Source organism: Enhydra lutris, unplaced genomic scaffold (assembly GCF_002288905.1).
Source record: "Enhydra lutris kenyoni isolate GAN:26980312 unplaced genomic scaffold, ASM228890v2 scaffoldscaffold6, whole genome shotgun sequence".
Classification (NCBI taxonomy): Eukaryota; Metazoa; Chordata; class Mammalia; order Carnivora; family Mustelidae; genus Enhydra; species Enhydra lutris.
The window spans coordinates 7,469,258-7,494,237 of NW_019154090.1; the positions used below are offsets into that span (position 1 = coordinate 7,469,258).

Consider the following 24,980-nt stretch of genomic DNA (forward strand, 5'->3'; position numbering starts at 1 on the left):
CTCTCTCCCCCAGGTCGAGAACATTTCCTGGCGTGTGGCAGGTGCACAGCAGATGCACACTGCGTTGAATGAATGCGCTTCCTTGTGGGGTTGCTGGGGACCGGAGACGGGCCGGAGCCTGCCTTGGAACAACGAAGGGAGAGCATTCCAGCCAATGGACTGACTCAGAGGAAGACAGCCAAGAAAAGGGGGCGACCTTGGATCCCACCTAAACCTGGAAACTAGCCCCGGACTTCTCAATTATATGAGCCAATTTTCTCTTTTCAGTCCAAGCTGATTTGAATTGGGTGTTCTGTCACAAGATCAGAACAAAACACTGTCTGCTCTTCCATGCGCCTGATCCTGGGTCCAGATACGGAGGGAGGAAAGGGGACGCTGGGGCTGTTGTCTCCGGGTCCTGGGGAGTCGTCAGTGGCCGGTCTGACACATTGGTGGAACTGACCCTACAAGGGAAGTTTCAGAGAGAAGATGGCCTCAAGGATGGGCAGGAGTTGAACAGAAGGATAGGTACATGGGGACAATACAGCCGGAAGAGCCAAGTGTCTCATCTCCATCCGCTCTGAATGCCATCACAGTTCAGTTTTATTACGTGTTAACAGAAGTGACTGTCTGCGATGTTTGATTTCCCGAAGTTGTCCGAATATCAAATAACCCACCTCAGTCTTACAAATGTGCCCAGAATTACACAGATCTGCACAAGCTTACGCAGTGAGACACAGTCTGCAAGGCTCTAGAACCGGTGGCAGGTTGCGTCTCTGTCCCTGAGGACCTGGTTAATTGCACTGAGACCCTAGGACATACTTGGCCATGGAAAACCGGAGGAAGGTAGATTCACATCAATGAAAAATGAAACATGTATGTATTGTATTATTAGGGAAACAGTGAGTTGCAGACCATTGTATCTAGTGTAATGCCGCTTTAACTGCTCATATGAGAAGCAGTGACATTAAATGCCTGCCCACTTGGGCTGTTTTAGAGTTCAGTACCTGCTCAGCACCTATCTAGCACAAACTAGATACAGGAAAAAATGAAGGATATATAATTATTATTATGAATTACAAGGCCCATTTAAATATTTTTTACTTTTGGGGTGCCTGGGGGGCTCAGTGGGTTAAAACCTCTGCCTTCGGCTCGGGCCATGATTCCAGGGTCCTGGGATCGAGCCCTGCATCGGGCTCTCTGCTCAGCGGGAAGCCTGCTTCCTCCTCTCTCTCTCTCTGCCTACTTATGATCTGTATCTGTCAAATAATAAATAAAATCTTTTAAAAAATATTTTTTACTTTTTATTTTTTAAAACATTTTATTTATTTATTTGACAGACAGAGATCACAAGTAGGCAGAGAGGCAGGCAGAGAGAGAGGGGGAAGCAGGCTCCCCGCTGAGCAGAGAGCCTGATGTGGGGCTCAATCCCAGGACCCTGAGACCATGACCTGAGCTGAAGGCAGAGGCTTCACCCCCTGAGCCATCCAGGCATCCCTCATTTAAATATTTTTTTAAAAGAAAACTCTCCATTCTCCACACCTCATCTATATGGTAGATCCAGGCCTAATATCCATCCATTCATTCAGTGTAGCCAAAATAATAGGAGACTTCATACCCCTAGTGACCAAAATTCATTCTAGTTGATGAGATTGAACTTGGAACAAAGATTAGAACCAAGTATTCCAAAGATAATTTAATTTACATGTGTTGTGTTTACATACAATGGATTGAATTCCCAGTCCTATCGCAATAGGACAATTACCAAAAAGTGTCCCCCCGGAAGAATCAGATAGCACTAGGTTTCATGGGGACATTTTTCTCCCTAAACATGTCCTATCAAATCAAAAGGGCAAAGAGCTGAGAACAGAGCTAACAGAAAAGTTCTGTGGTTGTTTCTCTATGTCTGTGCACGTGAATGTCTCAAAGCTTCAGAGCAAAAAATGAAAACAAAGAAGCCGAAACCTATTTACCAGTGACTTCTGGTGACGTTAAACCTCCTTTACACGGGACACAGAAATAAACAAATAAATAAATAAAGAGAACTGGATTTCCAAGGTACTGGTTATTGGATTTTCCTCATAAAAACAGATTCTATTTAACATAATAAAAAACAATCTAACCTAAAGAAAACATTCAGGAAATAGCCATCCCGTCAAATTATTCACTACAGTACCATGAATATATTTCCGCAGACCAGCGTGATTTGACTGTATTTTAGATAGCTTATTTAGGAACAAGAATGCAATGACACCAACATCATGTTTAATGGAGAACATGACACAGCCTGGCTGTTTCTTCCTCAACCCTTTGGAAGATTACCATAGTTTATGGAAAAAAGGGGGCATGTTACTTGTCTCCAGAGAAAAATAATGAAACAAAATCTTATTAAGCAATGCAATTCTTCAAGGGTGAGAGGTCATCTGGTGAGATATCTGTCAGGGAAGTTTCCACGTCATTCTTTTTTTTTTTTTCAATAAAGATTTTTATTTATTTATTTGACAGAGAGAAAGAGATCACAAGTAGGCAGAGAGGCAGGCAGAGAGAGGGGGAAGCAGGCTCCCTGCTGAGCAGAGAGCCTGATGCGAGGCTCGATCCCAGAACCCCGAGATCACGACCCAAGCCGAAGGCAGAGGCCCAACCCGCTGAGCCACGAAGGCACCCCCCCACGTCATTCTTTATTGCTGCAAGGCACCCCGAGCTTTACTCTCAGCCTCCAGGGCAGGGGACCTGAATGGACGCTCATTGGCGCTGCCGGTGGAGAGAGAAAGCAACGTGTTCAGAGGATTTAAACTTAGGTCATGTCGAGTACACAGAAAGAAAGGCTGCACTCTTCCTCCTTTTTCCTTTTTAACCTTCCATGCTTGTACATAGTTGGCTTTCTTTTTCTGTTTATAAAAATCATAGTAATTTCACATGAAGAAGTAAGAAGTAAAGATGACCCCGAACCATAAAAATCTGAAGTACAGCTGTCTCTGCTGTAACGGACACGGACCTTCCCATCTGCAATTCTTTTGGGAAAATCAGTTTATGGGATGACCCCTCAAGATGTTTGCTGCTCTCTAATCAAAGGCATGGCTCCACCGAGAGACAGCTCGGAGGCTGGAGGGTGTGCAAGGCTTGTTAAAACACACACACACACGGAAACACGTTTGGTTAGAAACGCTGTCTTCCGAAGTCCAGACTATTCAGCTGGAGCCCAGGCTCTTCCCAAAGGGTGGGCACCCATGACTGTAGCCACATGAACAAAGCCTGGTCCAGAGCTCCACAAGGTGGCCAAGCCCCTCTCTGGGTAGAGCCTATGGTCCCTCTGTTCACTTCTTTCTTTCTTCCTTTCTTTCTTTCTTTTTTTTTCAAGATTTTTACTCATTTATTTGAGAGAGAGAGAATGAGGGGGGCGGGGAGCATGACAAGGGGAGGGTGAGAGGGAGAAGCAGACTCCCTGCTGAGCGCAGAGCCTGATGCAGGACTCCATCCGGGGACTCCAGGATCCTGACCTGAGCCAAAGGCAGTCGCTTAAACAAGTGAGCCACCCAGGCACCCTCTGCTCTGTTCATTTCTTATCTCCTTAAACTGTAGCTCGAAGATGCTCTGTCTGTGCCGTAGTTTACTGAGGGCTTTCCCTCTCCTGCTAAAGGCTGTAATTCTACTCCTGCTATGCTGGGCTGCCCTTGCCCAGGAAGGGAACCAATGCATTTTCTTGCACCAATGCCCTTTGATATTAGAATGAATCATTCTCCAATTTATCAAATGCATCTGAATTCAGTGTGAACACAGAAAGGATGTTTTAAGTAGAACTGTCTACCACATCTGCCTGGCTTGTTCCCACCTTTCTATTAAACAGGTATCCTTGAACTCTCTCTATATTTTTAAAAGAAGATCTAAATCATTGTTTTTGCATCCTGCGACTACTAGGAAAGTTGAATACAATCATGGAACACCAAACTACGGGATTAGCCAGCCCAGTCTCCTGTGCTATCAAGCCAGATACCTGCTGTGCTATCAAGCCAAAAAATTAGCACCCGAGTTCACACAGCATGGTGGTAACTGGCATCTGGTTCCCAGGACCTGAACTCCATCTCTCAGAACCTACTGACAGGCACCTACTTGCTCTCTACCTTGAATTTATTGAAGTTCAAGGTTAAATTCCAATCGCCTCCTAAAACCATGGCTACCAAGTGGGGAGCAGCCTTCACGGGTGCTCATGAACATTCTAAGTTGGATTTTTCCAGAGATTGGCCACCTGAGCAAATAAAATGGAAAGTATATTTATTCAGCTTATCGCCAAATACTTGTTGATTTTGAGGCATAGTCTGTAACCTCCAAGAGCTTTTGTCTAAGACAATCCAAGGACGAAGCAGGGGCACCTGGGTGGCTCAGTGGGTTAAGGCTCTGCCTTCAGCTCGGGTTGTGATCTCAGGGTCCTGGGATCGGGCCCCGCATCGGGCTACCTGCTTGGCGGGGAGCCTGCTTCCCGCCCCCCACACTGCCTGTCTCTCTGCCTGCTTGTGATCTCTGTCAAATAAATGAATAAAATCTTTAAAAAAAAAAAAAAGAAAGAAAGAAAAACAAAGCAGAGGACATCTGGGGGCCCTGGGACGACAGGAAAAAGGCATCAAAATCTGAGCAGCGGGAGTGACAAGAGGACACGGGAATCAGAGAGGAATTGCTAGAGGAGTTACCAGGCACACAGCTGAATCCCCAGCTGCTTCCCCCGGGTCACAGGGGTTCCAGGAGCTTCACATCTTAGTTCATCTCCCAGATCACCTCCAGCACGCAGGAGGCTGCAGGATGTCTGACGTCACACTAGGCGTCCTTCGTTGCTCCTTCTAAATGTTAGACTCTTAAGATGCCTGGATGTGTGTGAACTTGCAGCTCTGGGGACGATATGCCCAGTGAGCCATGACGGTGGTTGGCCTAAGTCAAGGCTTGGAGATGCCAAAGCCAACATGGAGGCCCAGGATCGTTGGAAAGATCAGTGACTAAAACCCAGAATTTTAGAACCAGAAGGGAATTTTGGTATTTGTTTTGCTCACTGATGTGTTCTCAGCTCTCAGAACGGTGGCTGTTCGGCACACTCTTGCCAAGTGAAAGACTGAATCCAATCCAGGATGCAGGAGAGCGGGCTGGAACCAGCTTGCGGAAGCCAAGTATTACATTTTCGAAGAGTTTGTGAGCTGGTTGTTAAATGCAGCCATCAATAAAAATTAAATCATGCAAACTTACAGTTACATAAATTGTATATATAAAATACACACAATTGTGTACATGGTACTCAAGTCACAACAGATGTATTACTCAAAACTCATTGCTTCCTGTTATTATTTTACTATCGTCCACGCTCTGAGATTATTTGAGTCGGTCACATCTACTTGGCAGAGATGGTGTAAAAGAGCCGTCTCTCTAGATCACTTCCCAACTCTGCGTTTGCACACAGGCGCTTTTCTTCAGAGGGCCATTTCTTAAACATTTGCGAGCATGTGAGTAAATCCAACCCATAGTGTAAAAGAAGGGCCTGTGAGCCAAACATGGAGTACCAGACAGGCTGTGTGTGGTCTGTGCGCACCCCATTCCCCCGCTGCTCACCTGGCAGATGCCTACCTTCCCTTCAGGAGTCAGATCAGGAACCCCTCAACATTTTCCTGACATCTCGTCTCTGTTAATGACATCTAGTGCTCCTACCAGGTATCTCTAGTTCCATTTTTTAAAAAAAAATTTTAAAGATTTTATTTATTAGAGAGAGAGAGAGAGAGCACACAAGCATGGGGGAAGGAAGAGGCAGAGGGACAAGCAGACTCCCCATGGAGCAGGGAGCCCCATTCAGGGCTCCATCCCAGCAGTCTGAGATCATGACCTGACCTGAACCAACTGAGCCACCCAGGCACCCCTCGTGTTCCATTCTTATTCCCATCATTTCATTGTTTTGCTGACAGCAGCTGGACACCCCCCCTCTCCACGGCAGACCACAAACTCCTGGAAAGCGGTGAGTATATATGTTCTCTCCATATCTCAGCGCCTCACTAGGGCCTCCAAAAGCCTCACAAATAGAGAATGGATGGAGGAATAAATGAATGAATGAACAAATGAACCCCACTTTTGCCCAGGCAGCAGGGGATAGTTTTTAGAAATCAATCTTCATCAACTCAGCCAATGAGAAGCACCGTTAGCCCAAGGCTGAATTCCTGCAGAAGCTCTAAGTCCAGGTTAAGTTAACGTGGCTTTCACTGGCTGGGGGGTCGTGGTCACGAGACTCTGCTTCCTCCTACTTTGCTACTCAAGTGATGAGCGGCAGCAAGGCCTACGTGCAGACGTGCAATCGGCCAGGACGGTCCAGCAGCTGGGGAGTTCAACTCCACGCACTTACTCATTCTGTTAGCACTGTTAGCTCAAGATCCCACCGGGGGACAAAGACGGGCTTCGTGAAAGTCAAACAAATGCCTTCTTATACTTGAACGCTCGAACCTTCTCCCTAAATAGCAGGGATGTACCCAGGTCTTTCCCTAACCCAGGCTAAGTGAGTTCTGCCGCTGCCTAGTGGCCAGAAATACTCAACCAATCACTGGTTGTAACTGATAGGGTTTCGAAGGCACAAAAACATTATGCTGCTGGGAAGAGAGACCGACCACGGAGTCAGAGACCGTGTTCCAGTTTACGGTGTGTGCCACAAGAACCGTGGCATGGGGGACACACCCTCGTCTTGTCTGAGCCTCCAGGTGCCTTTTCTCATAGAACTTCTCTTTTCATGAGACAAAGAAAGGAAACACATAAAAAGTCATCAGACTGTGGTACAAAAGAATGAGGCCCTGCTACCTGCTACCCCACGGATGAAACTGAACACGTGATACCAGGTGAACGAAGCCATTTGCAAAAGACCATTATGTTGTCTGAATCCCGGCAAATCCAGAGAGAAAGGGAAGGCAAATGAGCGGTTGCCTGTGGCTGGGCGGGTGATGGCTACGGGAGACAGGTTTCTTTTAGGGGCGATGAAGATATTCTGGAGTCGATGTGGTGACAGAGACAAGTCTGTGAATATACCGAGACCATTAAACTGTACAGGTTAAGGGGCGTATGGCATGGTATGCGGACGGTACCTCAGTAAGCTGTCCTGAGAAAAGTAAGATCAGATAGTGTGTGCCATACAGACTATTAAAAAATTCATGGTATAATAAACTAGTGGCTGGCGACTTCCAGTCAATCAGTCCCAGGGGAACGGACATGTAAACTTGAGCGACACCTGGCCCACGCGTGGTCGCCCACCACTATCAACAACAACAACACCGACGGGTCCTTTTAAAGACCTCCCATGGCTCACAGTGAGGGAAATGCTGCTCGCCCGGGCCCTTCTCTCCTCATGATGGGCAAAACGTATCAAGCCTCTTGGGAGAGGAGAAAGTTCTAATGACTGCTATTTATAGCTTCTCAATGAGAAACACAAACAACAAACAAACAAAAAACTGTCCTCCACTCCACCAACCACTTTCTTGGTTTCTGCCTTCTTCCTTGAGTCTGGCTGACGCTTGTGGCTTAGACACTTCTTTTATGAGAGGGAGACCCAGAGTACAGAGCAGTGGTGACTCTTGGCCGGAACACGCCACCATATCGTCCTTCTCAGGACTCCAGCTGTTTTACAGCAGAGCCCTGTGTTTGTCGAAACTGAACAGCACGACAGGATGAGGCTTTCTGCTGCGGCGGTGGCTCATGAGTACTGTATGCTGTGTGTGTGTGACATCAGCCTGGACCCATTCAGACACAGGCTCGCATCACCACAATGGCAGGTCAGCCCTTCTAGAACTCACTCCAACCTCCTCAGGCTCTTAAACGTGAGCCAGGAGGCTCCTTACAGTAACGAGAGCCTGGGGTTTGCCAAGAGCAACTTGGCGTACGCAAATCAGATCGGAAGTTTCCGTCCACTCCACCTGACTCCTGAAGGGACGGAACCAGGACACAGTCTGACAGTGGGATTCAGCCGTGAGTCGGGGCCGCCTCTCAGCCAGGATGTCTGCTCAACCCGACAGACTTCCAGAGCTCAGGCAGTTTTGACAGTATCCACGGTTTTAAGTATATATAAACCAACTTATTTTCTGTGGATATTTTAAGCACAAAGTGTGGGCAAAGTTGAGTCACAGGGACAATTCAAGAGAGAAATAGTAAAACTGTGCTCCGAAAAAAGTCAGCATCTCAGTGTCTCCCTATTTCCACTCACCAGTCAGCTTTGCTAACAGCACCCTCCCGGTTCATTGACGTTCTCCATTGGGCGTCCTGAACGATGCCTTCATTTTCTGCCTACTTATTCTCCGATGAAAAGAACATTTGAAAACATGCCTTACGTTTGCTCTCCAGACCATGGGTCAACGGTTCTCCAACTTCAGCAAGCAGAACAATCACCCGGATGGTCCATCCTCCAGGAATTTGCATTTCTACCAAGTCTCCAGATGGTTCTGATCTCACGGGTCCAGGGACCATACTTTGAGAATCACGGCCCTGTGTCCTTAGGACCAATCATGATGGAGAAAAAAAAAGTTCTCCACTGTGGTAAGAGCCCAAATTTGGCCAAAAATCGGGATAAAGTCTGGAGCTGCCACTAATAATTGCAGGACTCTAGGCTAGTTATTTAACCTCCTTTTATTCCTTATACCACTTCATCAGTAAAAAAGAGAAAAAAAAATAGCTTCTACTTCGCAGCTAATTTTCAGAACATCCACAGCTTATTGTGGGGTTCCATCAATTTAGCAATATTGTAATTAAGCCCAATATCGATCAAAATACTGTCTTTAGCGAGTTTCTGAAAAAGGTCTTATTAGGAGCATTCATGTCTTTTAAAACCTGAATATTTGATACTGGACTCTTCCTGGGTCACGACAGGAGCTTTAAAAAAATATTCAGGCAACAACAACAAAAAAGCCACCCAATTAAATCCCAAAAAACATAAATATGTTTAGAGAATATATTTATAATCACCTGGTCCCAGTTAGTACTCAAGGCATTCAATGAATGAGGATGAACACAGCTCTTAGTGTGGGCACATGGATAACCGTAGGAAAAAGAGAAAATCCAAAAGTTCCCCTAAAACCAAAGTCTCCCTCTCCCCCACCTTGGGGAGCTTACAATCTCCAAGGCATCTCTGCCTATACATCTGATGGCATTTTGCTCAGCACCCAAAAGGGGGTGGGAGGGAGGTCCACATTTTGTTTATGGTCCATTTCTTTAAAAGTTGTAATAAATTGTGTTCTTTCTTCCCTAGTAGTGATATATTTCTGTTATGTTCAGGGAACACACAAAATAATATAAGGTAGATTTGAAATTAGCCCTATACACATCACCTAGGAAAAACAAAAGCAAAGAAAAAAGAGAACTTTTAACATATTAATAATTACCTTCTAGTCTTTTTTTTAAACTGTGCGTGCGTAATGTGTATTTTTAAAAATATTTTATTTATTTATTTAAGAGAGAGAGAGAGAGATCACAAGTAGGCAGAGAGGCAGGCAGAGAGAGAGAGAGGAGGAAGCAGGCTCCCCGCTGAGCAGAGAGCCTGATGCGGGACTCGATCTCAGGACCCTGGGATCATGACCTGAGCCGAAGGCAGAGGCTTTAACCCACTGAGCCACCCAGGTGTCCCTGTAAAGTGTATTAAACACAAACTGCACGAGTGTGGATATGCTGTTGTGCCATCCTCTTTTTTACATTTAATATATTGTGTACAGACCTTAACATTCCTAAACACTACTATCTTCTGTATGACCATGTTAATGTCTGTGCCATAGCCCATCCTTGGTCTGTGCCTTACTTTGTTTGCCCGTTTCCTTAATTATTTCTTATTTACCAGATGTGATCGTGGAATTAAATTCTGACCCAATCTCCTTCTTAACATTTTTTTTTTTCTGCTAACCACAGTTGTTATTCTGGGACCCACTCTATCAACAACTATTCCAATAGTCAGTTTTTAAATGAATTTTAAAATTTAATGTTAATTTACATGTCAATTGGATTTTAGAGTGACTCAAAAATTACCTTTAAATGCTACATCAGAAAAGTAGATGACTTGATAATTTTGTTTTTATTCTTAAAGCTGTCTTACTTTCACATTACTGTGGCATCTGTACAACAGACTAATCTGTAGCCATTAGAAAGAAAAAGGCAGATCGCTGTTAAAGAGATGTTGAAACCACCCTAAAAATAAGGAGCCACAATTACTTATCTGTCCATGCTCACAGGGAGGGTTCATCACCGGGGTGGGTTTGGGTATCATCCATCCACACTATGATGGTTCTCAAATGCACACCTGAAGCTCCCCTCTGTCCCCTAAACCTCGGACTTCTGTGTGCATCATCCCATGTCTGCCTACGTGCTTCGCAGGCCTCTCTCGTTTAGCATGTCCATTCCTGAATTACCATTTCTCACTGTCGACTTCCTCCAGTCTCCTCCCCTTCTAGGTAAATGGTTCTTCAATTCTACCTATTGCTCAGCTTAAAGCAGAGAAAGCCCTGTGAGGCTACCTTGTTGACTCTCTAGCCTACAGGACTGCTTACCCACCAGCAAATATGGTTTTTCCAATCTTCAGAATGTGTTGAGAACACCCCACCTTTCACCATGTCCAGCCCGCCATCTTGGTCCATGTCACGGCACTCACCTAGATCCCAAGATGGCTGAAAGAGCTCCCGAATGTTCTTCCTGTTGATACTCTTATCCCACCTACCTGGGGTCTTTTCCAAATTTTAAAAGTGAAGTCAGCGTATCTCCCCTTCCTCGAAACCCTCAAATGATTTTCCAACCCACCCCAAGAAAAATCCAAGTCTTTATCACAGCTACAAGGTCATACAGTGCCTGGCTTCTCGTTACTTCTAGACCACACCCCCACTTCCTCCATCTCCCCACTTTATCTGCTTCGAAATCACAGCCTTCTTGACCTTGAACATGCAAAGCATAAAATGGCCTCAATACTCTGGCAGAGAGCTGAGGGTAGTTAAGGGTGAGCCGTAAAAATTTCTTAAGGCCCCCTCTGGCTGGAACAATGGGCGCTCAGAAATTTTGAAGGCTCACTCTGTACTTCCCCCAGCCCTCTACCAGCACATCACCCCATCAGAGCAATAAACCTCCATCGTTCTCTCCTGCTTTACGCTGTAATGTTCTTCAGAGCAAACGCCAAGTCTTGATAGATAGATTTATGTCTACTGTTGATCGTCTCATTCCCCGCAACAATGCAGCAAATTCTTTGGAGACAAGGAGTGTTTCTTGTTCTCTGCTGTACCCCTGCTTCCTACCACAGGACCTGCCACAAGGTAGATACTCATATTTGTAGAATGAATGAATGTATTAATAAGCAGCTTTTCATTTTACATCATGCACAGATCCAATTCTTAATCCAAAAGTCTCTTTTTGATACTAAATGCATCTCAGAATAAATCACAGATTCCTCCCTCGATGGCACCACATCCACTCACCAGTTTAAAGAACTTGGTAGCTCTGAATCGGGCGCTGACGGTTATGTGTAAGCACAGCACCCCTCCAAGACCAGGCTTGGACAGAACAGACGTCTCTCTTCTTCCCACACTGCAGCTTTACAGACCTTCCCACCCCCCAAGCCTCTACCCCTTTGGGTCTTCTCAAATGAGACTTACGAGAAGACGAAATCCAGGAGAAGTTAAAAGGAGATGAGAAAAGAGTTCTCAAAGAAGCTAAAACATAATTTCAGATCTCTAGCCAGAGAGAAGCACTTCAAATATCTCATGAATAGTAAATATGTTTTGAACTGAATCTTAAAATGTTAGGTTTATTCTTACAAAATCCAGACCAAATGTCTCCCTTAAAAGAGAACAGTGGCTTTAGACAATACTTAAAAAAAGAAAAAAGACATAAAGATCAAGCATGTGTTTGTGGAGCATGCAATCTGTTTCCCGAGTCTGACAAATCCCTATTTCTGAAGTTTATCAAACACACCGTAAGTACCAGCAGATCTATCTTGTATGGTTCGGTGCTGAGAGTCATTTATTGAGATAACTACATTTGCTGCATTTTGTGGGGTTCTTTCTGCTTGATGAAGCAGATTCATTTAATCAATACAAACTGCTTAAAATTCTAATTGCTACGTTAAGCGGCCGTAACCAATCCCTCCTGAACAGAGATGCAAATGTTGAAAAAGTTCCGTCATCATTGCGGGGCAACCACGTGGTGCATGAGAAGATGGAATTCATTCTCACGGCAGTGTACAGAGGTATGCAGAGAGGCTCCTATGCCTGCCTTTCCTCCACCTGTTGGACAGGTATCCTCCCCTTTGTGTGGGAGGAGGAAAAGGATTTAAAGAGGATTTTAAGAGGATTTCTTAAAAGGGTCTAGTGTTCTTCAGTGAGAGAGCATCACATGATCTTGATTTCCCAAACCCTTAAACGCAGACCATTGATACAACACATGTAAAGAGTGGTTAGTGTCCAATAATTAGACAATGAGGGAACTCTGAGTGTAACGACACTCAGTTCCCAGCAGAGGACTGTGTTCTCTGATTGGCATATATCTTCCCGAGAATCTTTATAGGTATATAGGACATCAAGGCATGCAGTCCTCTGCTGTGCTGTCTTTAGCACTTGTCCCATTTCTTCCAGGGACCAAGGAGCCAGAGCCCGAGTCAATTTAGAGCAGTGATTCTCAAAGTGTGGTGCCCAGACCAGCAACATCAGCATCACTTGAGAACTTACTAGACATTCAAATTCCAATTCTCCACTACAGACCTGTGAAACACTGGTGCTTGAGCCCAGTGACCTGGGGCTCACTAAGCCTTCCAGGTGACCCTGATGCACTCTGAAGGTGCAGAAGCACTGTCCCAAGTCTCACCTCCCCACTCTCTCGCCCTTTCCCCCAGTGCCCAGCCCACAAACACCTACTGGGGCTCTAGAAGTCTGTTTTCCATCTATGCAAAGTCCCCAAATTTTATCTTCCCTGCCAGTTCCGATCAAATCCATATCCTGGGTGGGGTGCCTGGGTGGCTCAGTGGGTTAAAGCCTCTGCCTTCGGCTCAGGTCATGATCCCAGGGTCCTGGGATGGAGCCCCACATCGAGCCCCACATCGGGCTGTCTGCTCAGCAGGGAGCCTGCTTCCTCCTCTCTCTCTGCCTGCTTCCCTGCCCACTTGTGAACTCTGCCTGTCAAATAAATAAATAAAATCTTTAAAAAAAAAAAAAATCCACATCCTGGGCTTTACATTCCTCTCCTGACTCTTCACGTACTAATTATGAGCTACTGAGCCTCAGTTTCTCCCTCTATGAAACAGACCTAATAGTGCTTCCAATGAAATGCAAAGTACTCCAGTATTCTGGAAGGCAATATAGCAACACCGACTTAAATTTAAAAATACTTACAACCTTTAATTCAGCAATCCTGCTCCTGGGTTTACAACATTCAGTTAAATAAAGTAACATTCATAAACTCAGTTAAAGTGGGGCGCCTGGGTGGCTCAGTGGGTTAAGCCTCTGCCTTCGGCTCAGGCCATGATCCCAGGGTCCTGGGATAGAGCCCCGCATCGGGCTCTCTGCTCAGCAGGGAGCCTGCTTCCTCCTCTCTCTCTGCCTGCCTCTCTGCCTACTTGTGATCTCTGTCTGTCAAATAAATAAATAAAATCTTAAAAAAAAAAAGAAACTCAGTTAAAGTTAACATATATAAGTAAGAGCACATATACGGAGATGTCTGATGTAGAATTGTTTATTAGTGACCCCCCAAAATCTGATATTCCCATAGATAGGCTAATAAGTGAGTGTCACATCAAGACCCTCCCTGAAATACCAAGCAATCCATTAAAAAGAATGAATAAGACCAACGCCGGCCACCTGTCTGTCAAGGGCCAGAGAGCAGGCAGCTTTGCAGGCTGTACCGCCCTCATCAAGCCAATGAATCAACTCTTTTGCTTCAGTATGAAAGCAGCCATAACAAGATCTCACTGAATGAGCATAGCTGTGTTCCAATAAAACTTTACTTACAAAAACAGGCATAAGCTAGATTTGACTCATGGGTCAGAGCTGGCTAACCCTTGAGTCAGACTTATGATAAATGTCTTTTAAGTGCTGAATTTCCATTAGGTATTTACTATTAAATGAGAAAGCCCAGGGGGTAGCTTTAATATGTAACAGAATTACAATTTTATAATATAAACAATGACTTCCAAACACCCATGTTACATATGTATCTATGTGTGTGTCTGTAGATATGGACTTTTGTATGGGATCACATGGGTACAGAGAAAAACAAGGAAAGCAGAATACAAACTCCTGAACAAGATTTAGGAGTTGCTAAGGAGGGGAAAGGAGGGAATGGTATGTGCATACAAATAAATTACAAAGACAGAAAATACTGTCGCGCCAATCATCATCTCTACGATCCTATCTCTGTAGTTAGTTAAGGGTCACATACATGTGTTTCTGTAAAAATAAACAGGATTCAAAAACCAACCCCATCTCTTAAGAGAGCTGTGAAAATTAAATGAAATACAGCATTCAGACCCTCCGCGTAGAGCCAGATGGAGCGACTCATTCCAACTTTAATCATCCCGCTATTAGACTAAGCCCCGTAACTTGGTTTGCTGCTTACACACTCCCTGACGGTCCTTCCTCTCCCCTGACCCCGTTCAGTGAGTTCTGTACTGAATGTTCTTCAGTTCCTTCATTCACTGCGCCCATTTATATGCTCTGGGCATCACTTTTAAGTCATGCAGTAATGCCAGGGGCTGGAAACTTGAAAATGAATGAAACACAATTCCTCTGCTCCCCAGGATTTTAGAGTAAATGGCCGGAGAGCTAAAGGCCAGCTTTGGTCAAGTGGCCTGCCATCTGCCTCCACAATGGCCCTCCCTCCTCTACAAAAAGCGAAGAGACTCCTGGAAGTAGAGCTCTCCTTCATGTGGGTGGGGGGAGGGGAGAAGATTCCTCATACGCATGTGTGTCACACGCCTGGTACCTGGCATGACTTCCGGCACACAGGAGGTGTGAGGTAAGATGGGGCTCAATGACCGAATCACTAAATGAGTAAGAAACCTCTGTAACATCCCGCCCCCTTTGCCATGTTATCCTTTCTTACTGTAAGTCAACGCTAATAACAGCTCAAGGTTGATTTGTATTGGGTAAGTTCCCGACACTATGTCAAGAAATCACTTGCCTTACCCACCTGGCCGGGTAGGTATTAATAAAAACCCCCTTTACAGAGTGAGAAGCAAACACTAAGGGTGGTGAAGTCACCTGCCGAAGACACTGGGCCAGCATGTAGGACTGGTCTCTTTATTACTCTGGATATAAAGCTCCTACCACATCCGTGTGTTCTACAAAGCACTGAAGTGGTTACAAAGGCCTTAAAGAATGGGCTCAAATCTGGGGCGCTTGGGTGGCTCAGTGGGTTAAAGCCTCTGCCTTCGGCTCAGGTCATGATCTCAGGGTCCTGGGATCGAGCCCCGTGTCGGGCTCTCTGCTCAACAGGGACCTGCTTCCCCCTCTCTCTCTGCCTGCCTCTCTGCCTACTTGTGATCTCTGTATGTCTTAATAAATAAAAAAATCTTAAAAAAAAAAAAAGAGAGAATGGGCTCAAATCCTGTTCTGAATGATAAGACACCTGAATTTTACTTCCAAAGCTCAGAGAAACGGCAAGTGGCCAGAAGTCTAGGCTGCTAGGAGAGGGTTATGCCCCTGCCAACTTGGGCAACAGAAGCTACCAGTGATTCTGCCAGGCCCTCAGACCCCCACGGTCCCAGGGGCCTTCTCTCCAGTGGAAATTAGCATCTGCCAAACATGTGGTCCTTCCTTAGCTTCCTAACGAAATCCATTCTCACGGCAGTCTGATCCTGATTCCGGCTCTGACAGATGTTTGGCTTAAACCACCCAAAGCGCTGTCTTGACTTCCTCTAACCCCTCTCCCTCCTTCCGACATCTGCAGGAAAAGTGATGGGGATTCCCATCACCGAAATGCTACCAAGCTATCCCAGAGTATTACTGACGTGTCAAGGCAAGACAGCCCGGCAGAGGCTTCCCCGTGGAATGTCACAAAGAGAAGGAGAGACAGACAGAGAAAAGAAAAAGTGAGGAGGAGAGCAAGCCCGCTTTCCTGTTAAGGAAAAGTGCAGCAGAGACACGACTACGCGAACGGGATTCGCTAAAACAATGCCTCCATTGTCACCCACAGCTTTGGGAAAGCAGACTGTTAGTGAAGCCAGCCGTTTGGGGCCAAATTTCCAAGGGAAGCATTTTGCTGAACACCAGATGCACTCAAACGGTTATTTTCATGGGGAATGAAAGTGATTTGCATCAATTTATTCAGAGTCATCTGAGTTCTCAGCCACATGCATAAAACAAAATCATTGCTCCCTTTGCTTCTGGTAACTTTTTTTATGCCTCTTTACTAAGGAAATCCTCTCCCCATCCGTGCACTGAAATTGATACCCTTGGGGACTATTTTCTACAACCTCTTCAAGCAGACCTGCTTGAAACCTGGGCCTTGGCGTGGCATGAAGAGGGAACTGGATTTGGTATTTGGGCTTCATTTTTCTTTTTCTCTATCCTCATAAAAGGGCCCACTTGGCCCGGATTTTGTTCATTCAACAAACATGTAGTAAGTCCTGTGCCAGGCCCCGAGCATATTACAGACACAGGGAGCCTAGCCTCTGCCCTCTGGAGGCTTCCAGCTTCTAGAAGACCTGCCAGTTACTCGGTTAGATTTTGAAGCTAATGCCTGGGGCAAAAATCCCATTGGGTCCGACTGAACTCAGCGGCTCCCCTCACCAGAAGCAGATGCTTTTGTGACATGATGTGGTGCACATGCTGGAACTGAGCCCAGGGAGCAAAGGGGTGGTTTGTGTTTTCTGTCTTATGCTTACTCTGGGCACAAGTCTACTGAGTGGAGAGGTGGCCCGGTGGCCCCGGGTGGGCCATGCAGATATGGTATACTTTGTTCGGTTGCACTCCGGAGTGGGTATCACCACTCTGGGCATATTTACAGGGTCCTGCAGAGTGCCAGCCCCTGCTGGAGCCCCACAGCTAAGGCAGGGGCCTGACCTCACAGTCTGATGCCGCCGTGCTCGCACCAACACCACAGAAGATCTTAAGGAAACAACAAACAACAGCATTCAGCCCCATCAGCCAAATTCCTGGTGTTGCCTTGGACATCGCCATTGCTACAGTGTGAGTCTCTTTCTCCCAGCTCATCCATGCCGGTTTCTGTGAGCAAAAAGGGAATCACTATGGTAGCTCACACCTGACTCTTCCTATGCTCCTCCGAAGTGCCTTACATGTACTAACCCGTGTGAATCACACCACATTGTGAGGCATACACACTATTATTATCACCCCCAGATGACACATCAAGTAAACAAGGCAAAGGGAGGTCAAGCTGCACACAGCGGAAGTGACATTCGATCCCAAACACGGTGACGCATCAATTTCTGGCCCAGCTTTCACGCAGAAACTGCCAATCGTTAGAACAGGGCTCTCAACCTCCCGCTGCTGACATCTGGGATCAGGTTAGTCTTTGTTGTGGGGGACTGTTTTGCGTATTATAGGATGTTCAGAGCATCCCTGGCCTCTGACCCCGAACCCTGTGTTAACAACCAAAATGATTCCAGATCCTGCCAAATGTCTCCTGGGAGGCAAAACTGCTAGCCACCGAGAATCACCGGTTTAGGGTGACTATACATTTCAGTTTTCCTGGCTACGTCCTGTTTACATCTGTCATGCAGGCATTACTCTTCATCAGGGCCAACATCAAGGGCAGATGACCCCTGTAGTCACACCGAGCCCCATGCTTGGTTTGACGTCCTGCCATCACCATCTTGAAAAATCTTAACTTTTGAACAAAGGACCTTATGTATTCATTGTGAATGGGGCCTGCAAATTACAAGGCCAATCTTGCTCTGAAGAAGGCTGACCTTGACTCTCACAAGTGTCCCAGCTGGGAAAAAACTCCTAGGGTAATCCTACTGATTATATGTAATAGAGCCTTTAAAAGCTCACCATGTGATTTTTTTTTTCCCTTATTGAGTGAAAAATACAGAAGTCTGGTTTGCTCTTCTGTCAGAGGCTACACAGCTGGTTTTAATCACCAAGGAACACATTCATACTTACACTTTTTGCATTTTGCATCATAGATTCCCTGGTGCATATCCACTCTGACATTCTCCCCAGTAAGAGCCAGCCTCTGCTACCAGGCAAATGGCCACAATCCTCCATAAAAAGAGGTCTCAGGGACATAGGTGTCCTGGCAAAAATCTAAAGGGCAAGAGGTATGTATTGTTCCCCTGAAGCAGGTGTTGCAAACTTCAATGTCTACATGGGTCATGCAGGTAGCAGAAATCAGTGAAGTCTTCTGGTTATTGAGATGACAAGAAACGACAAGAACTAGGCAGCCCTGAAGGTCATTCATCCTCTCAAAATGGTAGCTACCACTCAATTTTAACTCAGGTGGACATGCTGTTACCAGATAGTCTCAGTTCTCCAAAAGATACAACTATGTATTTTATGTGAAACCTTCCACTGTAAACACTGGGAATTAATTTAATTGAAAAGATATCATCTGTGCCAATCACTTGTAGACCAAACAAAAAGTGTTCTCCCCACATAAGCTCCCAACACCTGTGCCATCATCTTCGGCCATCTTAACTCCTTTTCCCTGCTCTGGTCATTTGGGGACTCCACCAAAATTTCCTTACTGCCTGAAGCTGAATCCATAGATAATTTTATTCCCCCCCCACCCTGTCACATAGTGGAGGAGGAATTGTATTTCATGCTTGCATGGGTTGATAAATATTTGGGTAGGAACCTAGCATGTAATCGATTTCCAGTTCCGCAAAAATAATTGGATCTCCTTAAAATATTGAAACTTGCATAGTTGGCGACAACAGCCCATCCTGGCACCACCTTTGAATGCATTCTCTAGGCAACATTCTGGTTGGCAGATCCTGGTCATACCCAACACTTTAAGAGCATGAAAAAAAGAGCCATACAAGGTGAGCACATCTGCTGGGGCAACCAAAAGCTGAAACCCCTATTAAATGATTTCTTAAAATGACTGATTCTGGTTAAAATAAAAAATGGCCTCTGGTTTTGTTGACAGGCATTTGGGATTATTGCTTTGCTTTCAGTAAACTCCTACGAGAAAAAGCAAATTCACATGGTATGGAAGAGAGGGACTGATTAATAATCAAAGTACATTTGTGTCTATGAATGAAAGCCAAGATGCAGAGGGCCGCCAGTGAGCTACTGCCCGAAAGCCAAATCCTGGTGGCCTGTGTTTTATAGCCCAGAACCAAGAACGGTTTTTACATTTTTAAAGTAAAAAAGAAGAGGGGGAGGGAGTCAAGGAGGAAGAAGAGGTAGAGGAGGAGGAGGAAGCAGCAGTACTATATGTGGCCCCCCAAATATAAAATATTTACTATCGGACCCTTTACAGAAAATGTTCACCAACCCTTGGAGATGGATACATCACTCATTTCCTAACTTCTCAACATTGATTAAAAATGTCACTGAAATGATCCTACTCCTCTCTCCATCCCCAGTACCAACACCATCTCTGCCCTCTCTGTGATGACTGATTTTGGAAAACTGTATTTATTACTCACCACTGCCCATCTGGTCAACCAGATGCACTCTCTGCTCTCATATGAACATCTTCAGTTCCCATCATGCACTGCTGCTGTCTTACCACCATCAGGCTTTCCACGGGCTGCCTATTTACGGCGCCACCATCTTAAACATCAATATTAGTGTCAGAAGTTATACTCAAACCTACAACCTGTTGGCATCATTCAGTTTGTTTCCTTTCCTTGTGGAGACAGAGCCACCAGCTGACAATGACCATGGCTAGGTCCCAGAAGCCTAGCTATGGAGAGGAGTTGCATAAGCTAGGGCAGCACTTCATAACCAAGTAAAGGGACTACTGAAATCCGCCACTGCACGTCGCAAGTTATGAGGTTATTATAAGAGACTGGAAGGACGTACTCCGAAAATGACATTTCCCCCCTAATATACCAGAACGAAAGTCATAGCAAATTTAAGAAAGAAACTTGAATTTCATCTGTTTCTGTCCTATCTTTAGAGTAAATTCCTGGCAGTATTATTGCTGATAAAGAGATAAGTGAATTTAATTTTGATAAATAAGGACAAATTGCCCTCCAGGGAGACTGTAGCAAACTGAACTCACAGGACTATACCGCTGAATGCACTGAGGGTGTAAATCGTAACTCCTTATCTAAATTTTAAGCTCCGGTAAAGATTCAAAACAGGGTTTGTTTGTTTTTTTTTCATGTTTATGTTCTCCATATGACTTAACACAATGCTTTCTTTGCAAGCAGTAGACAGGTGTTCGACAAAAGGTTTTTGAATCGTAATTATTATGCCAGGATACAAAAAGGGTTTACTTGGGAGTGGGAAAAAGCTGATAATTGCTTTAAGCAGTACACAATAAACAAAGAAACAAACAAATTAATTAAATAATGAATAAATCAATCCATAAGTGAACCCAATTAACCAGAGCCCACAAAGAGGAGAAGAGATAAAACTTAATTTTTTTTTTTTGAGGGGGTGGTTTGGGAACAGAGGGGACAGGTTGAGCTGGGAGAAGAGTGTTTAGATACATTTAAAAAATAATAAAATAAAATAAAAACATCCAGGAAGAACTTATTTCAGAGTCTGAATAGTAATGAAATGGATTCTATGATTTCTTTGATTCTCTCTCTATTAAAACCAAGGGGATAGTTTATGGCTTTTTTGAATTAGGTTGAGTAAGAATTACTGTGGTTTCCAGAATTGTGGAAGAATGCCACTTGAATTCTACAAATTCATTACATTTTCTTTGCAAAACCAAGCTCGGAAGTAAACCTATCAATCAGGCAAACCCCCAAAAAAGTGACAAAGACGGGTTCAGATGAATTCTCAAGCCTGGGTTCACAGTCAGGGCACAGGGGAGAAGTCTTACCCCGGGGCCTCGGTATCAATGTCTCCTGGGGCCTCGGTGCACCCTGGATGAAGCCTCGTCTGCAGCCCCTAGGGCAAGCCTGCTAATTTAGTCTTCCTCTACTTTATCACTTGATTAGCCTTGAAGGAAATTCTAAAAATGACAGGCCCAGGGGTGGAATGAGGAACATCCCACACACCACCACTCCTTGGTCCAAAATTAGACTTTGTCACAGACACTGATCTCCAAGGTGGCAAAAATAGCAAAAGCTGCTCGGGGGAGTCCCGAGCTGTCCCGGCAGAGTCCCCGTGGCTTCTCCGGCAGGCCAGCTGGCAGCTGGTGAGCAAACAAGTTCTCGCTACTCAATCTCATTCAACAGTTTGTCCTTCCCTCCCAGTACTCCAGCCACCAACCCCCCAGCACTCCCTAGAGTACGGAATAACCACACTTTGCTTTTAAAAAGTGAGAACGTGAGAGAGGGATTTTGAAATATAATATTGCTATTTGGTGCCAAAACTACCCAAAGAAACAGGATTTCTTGTAACAGGGATCTTCTAGGGCATACTCTAAGTTGACAGATTTTTCCGAAAGGCACTCTGATATTCAAGGTAATTTGCAAACACTAAGCCAGTTCTTAGTGGAGACATAGTGGGGACAGGAGAGCTTTCAGACTCTCCGATGGGGCAAGGCACTGTGACGAGGGGTAGAGGTTTAGGAATCAGACATAAGGATCTTGCATTTCTGGCTCCGGTAGTAAGGAGCTCTGTGGCCGCAGGCAGGTGACGGAACCAGTCTGAGAGTGAGTTTTCTCATCTCTCTGGCAGAGACTGTGTTTCCTTCCAGGTCAAAGGTCATGAACAAAACTCTTGACTTGTGAGCCCGACGAGAGCATGAGCCTTACTGTCCATTCACCACTACATCCTGGGGCACCAAGAAGAGCACATCAGGTCCTCAATGGACATTCTTGAATGAACAAATGAATAGGAATGAATGAATGAATGAGTCTACCTTCCAGTTAAGGTAGTGATGACAGAAAAAGCAAGCAAAGTGCTGAGCATATCGTAGGAGGCTTGGCAAACAGTATTGGCTGCTGTGAAGGAAGAGACTAAAGATGGACAGCAGATGGCCAGGAGATGCACGGTATTATCAGCAAAACACCCTCAAGTAGGAAGTATTTACAAAGGTAAAAATCAAACCACTAAATAAATACCATTCTGGACGTTTGTGTGGTGTGGCGACAGACACCAAGATGGCGGCCTCCATGGTCTATTCCTCCGGGTGTCTCTGTGTGGGTCTCTTCCGTAACTATAGGAAGGACTTGTGACTTGCTTTTAATCATCAGACAGGGCGACAGGATGTCACTTGCGTGCTTAGGATACATAGGATTGTGCAGTTTGCGGTGCGCAAGGAAACTTTCCCTCTTGCCGGCTTTGATGAAGTCTGTGGTGGGCTGGGGGAGCCCCTGCAGTAAGGAGCTGATGGTGGCCTCTGGGAGCCAAGGATGGCCTCCAGGCCACAGCCAGCAACTAACTGGGGCCCACAATCCTACTGTTACAAGCAACTAGTCCCACCGATAACCACACTGGCTCATGAGTGGACCCATCCCCAGTCTAACCTTGAGATGTGCCTGAAGCATCGCAGCCTTGAGGAACTGAAGCCAGGCCAACCCTCCTGGCCTCCTGCAACTGTAAGATGATTAATGTGTGTTGTGTTATGGTGTGTAGTCGCTGGGACTTTGTTACGAAAGAATAGAAAACAAACAGGCCAGACATCGGCAGTCCACAGATGGGTAGCCAACCTGTGGAGAGTAACAACAGAGGGACGTAGGGACTGTGGGCAAGTGCCCCAAAGAGGGCAGATAAGACCAGGCATATCTCATTGTTGTTGCCTTGGGGGGTATAAGGTGAGTGCTGTCAGACTTTTTCACTTTTCAAAGATAGCAAAGAAATCAGAGTTCATGTGAAACCTCTCAATTTTTAAACACTGGTCACTAATTTGGTATTTTTAGAACACCGGCAAGCTAATCTCATGGAGGACAAAGAAAACCAGTCATGAATGATATGGAGAAAAGCAGGGCTCTCCCAGAACACCTGCTCCAAATTTGAGTCCCATGATTTCCAAGCTGGTGGCCTTGGGCCTTCCATACAGCAGCGGTTGTCGGGTTAGAAAGTCCTGAAAATACTGCTTGTTCCAGAGCAGACACAAGATACGTATTTATTATTATGGATATCATTACTGTATTAGCTTCCTAAGGCTGTGGTCATAAATCACATGACTTGGGGCTTAAACAACCTCACTGTATCCTCTTACCGCTCTGGGACCACATGTCCAAAGCCAGTTTACTGAGCTGAAGTCAAGAGGTTGGCCAGGCTGGATCCTTCTGGAGGCTCCAGGGGAGAACACTTCTTTACCTTCTCCAGCATTTAGGGTACCCACATCCTTCGGGTCACATCTTCAAAGCCATCAGCATACAAACTTCAAATCTCTCGCTCTCTGTCCCTCTGTTTTCACTGTCACTTCACCTTCTCTTACTCCTCCTGTTTCCCTCTCATAAGGACCCTTGTGATAATACCGGCTCACCTGGACGAGCCAGGATAATCTCCCCATCTCAAGAGCCCTAACTTGATCATATCTGTAGACTCCCTTTAGCCACATAAGGACACATTTATAGGTTCCAGGGAGTAGGACACATCTTTGGAGTGTCCTAATGACTCAGCCTATCGCTACTATTGTTCCTGTGATGGGACCTACACACCTCCTCTTTACAGCGGCTGGGTTCAGGTCACAAGTCTGATCCCAACCAATGCACTTTACAGCTGTAACTTCAAAGAGGTGCAGGTCCCGCGGGGAAGCACCTGTCTGTAGAGGTGGTCTTGGGAATTTTTATAACAGAGGCAGCCAACAGTGGGTCAGGGATTCCTAATAATGAGGCTGAGCCCAGAGGTGGGCATCACCATCTTTCTCCATTTAAGACCTGGACTATCCCAGAGAAGCAAGCCAGTAGTGGTAAACACGCAATTCCTAGCTGAGAAAATAGCCAGATCTATGTGGATCCCTTCTTCGGTACCAGAAAATGCAGAATTGTAACCCCGGGAAGGGGGGAGCGCGGAGCTGGAAGGGCTGTCTTCATTGGCTTTATTGTCCCGGGGCGTCTCTTTTCTCCCCAAATCAGGGACTGATTCACGTACATTAATTTTGAGCATTTCATAATCCCCACTTAACATCCTTGAGATTCAGAAGCTTACTCATTTCCATCTAAAACAGGAAGTTGTTACTTTAAAAATCATATTCATTTTACGGAACTCATTAAGCATACAGCAAATTAAGAGCAAACAACATTATTTTCCAGTTAAATGTGCAAAGGGATGATCTAAACGAATTACTCATATTCCTGATTAATTTTTAGTGGAAGTAATGAGGAGGTTGTAAATGGAAAAACATGTGCATACCAAACCTGCTTTTCAAGCACAAAACAATTTATGCTAATTGACGGCTTTACCAGTAAGGTAATCTTGGAAAAACTCCGTCAGATGCTTAAAAGCATCTAATGGAACAGATAAACAATTTTAACGCAATGAAATGTTGCCCTGTAAAGTTCCAAGTGGACTTGAAGTCTACCTTACAGCCATCTGTCTCTCTGTCTACCTATCTATCTACCTATCTATCTATCCATCCACCAGCCACCCACCCATCCATCCATTTATCTATCTCCACTGCACTATCCAGAACTCGTAGGCATAGGGGAAACGGATACCAAGACTACATTAGCTCAAAATAATATTCTGAAATTGGTGGGGAGAAAATCAAGAGAAGAATATTTCATGATGTGTGAAAATGACATGAAATTTGAATTCAGTGTCCATGAATAAATTTGCTTTGCAGCGGAGTCATAGCCACTAGATTATATTTTTATCTAGAGTTGCTTCTGCAAGTAGTAAAGTAGTTGCAACAGGGAACATCTTACTCCACAAAGCCTGCAGTATTTACCGGCTGGCCCTTCACAGAAAGTTTTGCTGATCTATGCTCTAAAATCCCAGACCACTGCATGAACAAGTCATTTGGGAATAATCTGATGCCACGTTGGGACAGATCAT

The 24,980-nt window shown here is 45.2% G+C and overlaps 1 protein-coding gene across 1 annotated transcript in view; it reads right to left on the bottom strand.

Annotated features, from left to right (window-relative positions):
• LOC111141588 (docking protein 5) overlaps positions 1–24,980 on the bottom strand; it is a 154,805-nt gene that overhangs the window by 8,575 nt on the left and 121,250 nt on the right. The window lies entirely within an intron of this gene.